The sequence below is a fragment of the Camellia sinensis genome, chromosome 14, assembly GCF_055761805.1.
Source record: "Camellia sinensis isolate YWXY chromosome 14, ASM5576180v1, whole genome shotgun sequence".
NCBI lineage: Eukaryota > Viridiplantae > Streptophyta > Magnoliopsida > Ericales > Theaceae > Camellia > Camellia sinensis.
Window position 1 is genome coordinate 30,551,115 of NC_138974.1, and position 6,000 is coordinate 30,557,114.

General features: G+C 38.9%; 1 long non-coding RNA gene across 1 annotated transcript; it reads right to left on the minus strand.

The window, feature by feature from the left end:
• Window positions 1-739: 739 nt before the first annotated feature.
• Window positions 740-1,837, minus strand: LOC145807682 (uncharacterized). Its single transcript, XR_014350972.1, has 2 exons — window positions 1,467-1,837; window positions 740-1,000 (listed from the first exon to the last, which is right to left on the minus strand). It is a non-coding gene; the product is annotated as an uncharacterized LOC145807682 (long non-coding RNA).
• Between the last annotated feature and the right edge of the window lie 4,163 nt (window positions 1,838-6,000).

Here is a 6,000-nt window from a genome sequence, read left to right on the forward strand (position 1 = left end):
TACTGTTCGTCGTAACCAAGGATACTTGGCTCGGAACCTTAGGTATGAGAGGGGAAGGTCAATAATGAGCACCCCCGCCCACCCGATCAAAGATCGGCCTTTACTAACCATGATATGAAATTTATTTTATTTATATGTTCATGTTCTGATTAGTTAATAAATCCTAAAATTTACTATGTGAAGCATACAAGTATAGACTATGCCATTCATTTTGGAACAATTTGATATCATGCATTTTGAAAGAGTTTTGACGATGTACAACCCAAATAAATTGAGTTTACAAGCATGAAAAATCAACATCATTCCAAATTAAGCGACACAACCTCCATCCACTGGCATTCATAGAGTTATATCACATAAGCAACTAGCCTCATGGTAGAATGCTAGACATAGTAAGAAAAACACGCACACATGGGATGCTAAAGCATAAAAACTCACATGTTTGATGTCCCACGAACAAGCTGCAAAACAAAGTTAGTAAAATATGCGTGATCTTATATACAAAACCCTAATGCAATTCACTCATGAGATGCAACTAAAGATTCGGCTTCTAAAATATGATATGTGAATCATCTCAAGAACATGAGGTAGCGCACATAATCACATAGGAATTGATTAAATCCACAAATGCAAACTTAGCCGAATCAAGATGCATGAAACATGGATGCAAAGCATAACTATGATGAAAAATAAATATGATGTTTATGTACAAATAAAGAAAGCAAGTAAAAGAACGGGATGGAAAGAAGCGGGGCGGGGAATTATTACAACATTTTAAAGAATAATTACAAACCGAATTAGAGAGGGATGAGGAGAATATTACAACAAAATAAAAACCTCACAATACACTCAAAATAAAATAAATAAATAAAATAAAAGCTTCATGTTCTTTAGAACCGCCGGCGGAAATTGGCCAATATTGGAAGATTACGCCATCTTGTTCGGAAGAAGCTAACCGACCGGCCAAATAGGCCGGCCGGCGAACTAGGCCAAGCAAAACCTGTCTTGTTGCAAAACCAAGAAAAGGAACAAACAAAAAAAAAAATATGTAGGTGGCTCAACTAACCACTACCGGTTAGATTAAAAAAGAAAATAAATATAAAATAAAATAAAAAAAGTGCAAACTCACAATATAAACCTAAAGCAATAAAACAAATATAAGATAGAACATGCAAGATTATAACAGAACTAATATGAGACTAATACACGAAAAAAAATAAATGTGAGGTAAAACATGCAAGATTATAACAAAACTAATATGAAATTAAAGTATGCGAATAAAAATAAATAAATAATTATGAGCTAAACAAACCACTAGGATTATAACAACATACTATGAAATATAAAGTAAGAAAATAAATATGAGATAAACAACTACTTGGATTATAACAAAACACAATGAAATAAGAAGTAAGAAAATAAATATAAGATACAAAATATAAGAAAATGAAAGATTAAAAATTCACCTTCCAAAGAAAGATTGGACTTCTTGATTTCCAAACTTCCTCTTGATTACCCTCAAGTGTAGGAAGTGTGTTCTCAAATCCTTAATTCAAAATTATGGAGTTTATGGAGTTTGTGGTATGAAAAGTGGTTAACTCTCTAGTTTTTTTTCACTTTCAATCACTAAACATTCTTCCTTATGGTCGAGGCAATTGATCTTTGGCTATATCAGAATTTTTGGAGTGGTTTTGGTGTATGGAAATGAGGAATTTCAGCAGCTATGGAAGGTATGAGGTGTATATGGAAGATAGGAATATTTTTGGTTCAAAAACTCAATTTTTCTCTCTTTTTTCACCCTTTTCTCACTCCTTTCTCTTCAATTTCGTGGTCCTCCTCCTCTCTTACAATATGATCATTCTATATAGGCAATGAGGGAGAGTAAAGGTCAAAAAGAAGGTGGGAGACAAGGTGGGAGACAAGAATGTGATAGGAGGGCAAATTTTCAAGGTGGTTGCATGGGATACTCCTTTATGGATGCAAACAAAACCTCTTTTTGACAATGGAGGATGATTAGGTATAATGGAGGATGAGTGGATGCACTTGAATGGCTCAAAAAATAGGTAAATGGGTTGCCCCAACCGAACCAAAACCAAGAAAAATGGGCTATTATTGTTTTGGGTCGAATCAACAAAATCTGCTTTTAAGCCCAACTTCAAATGGACATATCTCCGCCATATGGACTTGGTTTTAGGCAGTTCTTCGGTCTAAATTGAAGCCCCAGAAGTCTACTTTCCAATGGTGGTGGCCTCACATTTAAATTCCAAGTGTACAAAGAGATATGCCTAATTTAGTGAAGGCTGTCTCGGGCTGGGTCAACAAAATCTGCTCTTAAGCTTCACTTCAAATGGGCATATCTCCCTTATTTAGACTTGGTCTAAGGTGGTTCTTGGGTCTAAATTGAAGCCCCAAAAGTCTACTTTCCAATGGTGGTGGCCTCACATTTAAATTCCAAGTGTACAAAGAGAAATGCCTAATTTAGTGAAGGCTGCTCATTTCCTTCTTAATGATTTGATACTCATCCTTTTCCTAAACCTGCTTTCTTTCATCCCCTCCTATTTTCTTCAACTCCAAACCTATAAAGAAGATATTTTTAAATATTTTTCAAAAATTTCACCTCCCTTCCATTTATTTCCAGTTTGTCCTTTTTACTGAAAAGTGCAATATTTTAATCGAAATGGGAGCCTCGGGACATCGTAGAAACATTTAAAAAAAACATATTTTGAAAAGAGGGTTTTAAGGTCTAAAATAGTTTGGCCAAAAAATGGGTGAAGGTTGGGATTAAAACTTAAATTTCATCTTTCTTACTGAGAATTTTGTGAGAAACACATTCTAATTGTCATCATCGGGTAATCAAAAGAAAGCGCCCAAGTCTTAGGGCCGGTCAAAAATGGGGTGTCTACAGTTGCCCCTCTTTGACAGAGCTCAAAGTCATTTCATGACATGAGTGAATGTCAAAGCCCAAAGACGACCCTTTTGACAAGGCCGTAAGACTTGGGCAAGCAAACAAGATGCAATGCAAGTGGTTGAACCCGAAGGTTGCCTACGTATCCTTTTGCAAGGAATCAAACCAGCGTAGTTCAGGGGCAGAATGCAAGTGACATGCTCAAAATGCAGTTTGAAGGTTGGACTTACACGGTTCGCGAATACAGTTGTTTGAAAATTCATGATTATGCAATGCAATACCATGCCATGGAGTGATGATAAAGATATGAAGATGACAACAATGGAGAGGCAAGCTTCGTGCAAATGATATGAAATATAACAGGGGATGCATTGCATTAAATGTGCCACAAGATCACATGCAAATGTGTCACGGAGAAAGGGAAGGTTTTAACCATGGAGAACAATAATGGTGTAACCAACAGGCATACCTAACCGTATTTAATACAGAAAGGGGGAAGGTTTTAACCAGAGAAAATGACAATGGTGTAACCAACAGGCATATCTCAGCGTATTTTATACGGAGAGAGGGAAGGTTTTAACCAAGGAGAACAACAATGGTGTAACCAACAGGCGTACCTAACCGTATTTTATACGGAGAGGGGGAAGGTTTTAACCAGAGAAAATGACAATGGTGTAACCAACAGGCGTACCTAACCGTATTTTATACGGAGAGGGGGAAGGTTTTAACCAGAGAAAATGACAATGGTGTAACCAACAGGCGTATCTCAACGTATTTTATACGAAGAGAGGGAAGGTTTTAACCAATGAGAATGACAATGGTGTAACCAACAAGCGTATCTCAACGTATTTTATACGAAGAGAGGGAAGGTTTTAACCAATGAGAATGACAATGGTGTAACCAACAGGCGTACCTAGCCGTATTTTATACGGAGAGGGGAAAGGTTTTAACCAGAGAGAATGACAATGGTGTAACCAACAGGCGTATCTCAACGTATTTTATACGAAGAGAGGGAAGGTTTTAACCAATGAGAATGACAATGGTGTAACCAACAGGCGTATCTCAACGTATTTTATACGAAGAGAGGGAAGGTTTTAACCAATGAGAATGACAATGGTGTAACCAACAGGCGTACCTAACCGTATTTTATACGGAGAGGGGGAAGGTTTTAACCAAGTAGAAAATGACAATAGTGTAACCAACAGGCGTATCTCAACGTATTTTATACGGAGAGAGGGAAGGTTTTAACCAGAGAATGACAATGGTGTAACCAACAGGCGTATCTCAACGTATTTTATACGAAGAGAGGGAAGGTTTTAACCAATGAGAATGACAATGGTGTAACCAACAGGCGTATCTCAACGTATTTTATACGAAGAGAGGGAAGGTTTTAACCAATGAGAATGACAATGGTGTAACCAACAGGCGTATCTCAACGTATTTTATACGAAGAGAGGGAAGGTTTTAACCATGTAAACATCACGTTTCACGTGAAAGGAGTAAAGGTGGATTCGAAATCCAAACGCGTCTCACGCAAGTGGAAGAAGGTATGGTAGAATGACAAGGGGTAACCTCTACATGTAGAAGCCACCGATATTGCTTTTCTTCTTGATCATATTCACAACTTTCCCTATTCTCCAACGGGGTGACAGACTAGGTTGGTTCAGTATCCAGAATTGAGGCGCATACACGCTACCTCAACCTATGGGGCTGCCATACAGATTTCAAGTCGGGGATACACCCCTGGGTATTTAAACCAGACTTTAGTCTCGAAAATCGCCATTCGAACTCTAGTTTCCACCGTCGCAGTTGGTCTCCTAGGAACTCATTGCAATCACAAGCAGGTGGCTATACCAGACCATCTAAAGTCGTTCGGGCACGACAAACACCAAAGGAATTGCACCTTTAGAGGATTTAAGGTCTCCTAGACCATACTTAGGCCATTGAAGTCGTTCGGGCATGACAAACACCAACGGAATTGCACCTTCAGAGGATTTAAGATCTCCTAGACCTAGGGAGTGCACAAGATGGTATGATGCGCAAGATAGCGCGATTAAATTGAAATTGCACAAGACAGTGCAATGGAATCAAAATTGTGCGATAGAGGCTTTATTATGCGTTAGATGCACAGAATGTAAGGAGGAAAGATGGTGTAAACACCAGGCACACCTGCTGTTTTTAACCGATTTGCAATCCTAACGCGTCTCACGCGAGAGGAGGAGAGGTGGTGTAAACAGACAGGCTCATCTGCTGTTTTTAACCGATTTGGGTGGTGTAAACAGACAGGCTCACCTGACTATATTCTAATCGGGGTGATATAAACAGACAGACTCACCTGACTGTATTTTAACCGAGGTGGTGTAAACAGATAGGCACACCTGACTGTTTTTAACCGATTTGAGTGAATGCGCAGAATAGCGTAATGCAGCACAATGCGGGTGCACAAGACAGTGCGATATGGGTGAATGCGCAAGATAGCACAATACGGGTGCACAAGACAGTGCGAGTGGGGGGTGCACAAGATAGTGCGATGTAGGGATGCACAAGATAGTGCGATTGAATTGGATGCACAAGCCAGTGCGATGCCCAAGACAGGGCGATTGAATTTGATGATGCACAAGACAGTGCGATTGAATTTGATGATGCACAAGACAGTGTGATTGAATTTGATGCACAAGACAGTGCGATGCCCAAGACAGGGCGATTGAATTTGATGATGCACAAGACAGTGCGATGCCCAAGACAGGGCGATTGAATTTGATGATGCACAAGACAGTGCGATGCCCAAGACGGGGCGATTGAATTTGATGATGCACAAGACAGTGCGATGCCCAAGACAGGGCGATTGAATCTGATGCATTTATGTGGTAGGTGCATGAAGTGAGATTATTGTGCGATAAATGCACAGAATGAAAGAAGGAATCGTATGTTCGAACCAAATACCATATACATATACCATGTATAGACAAAGTACATACAAATACGACAATATACACAGACATGCATATACGGTATACATATATTCATATACAGACAAAAATACACACAGATATGTACATACGGTATACATATATACATATACAGATATATAAATA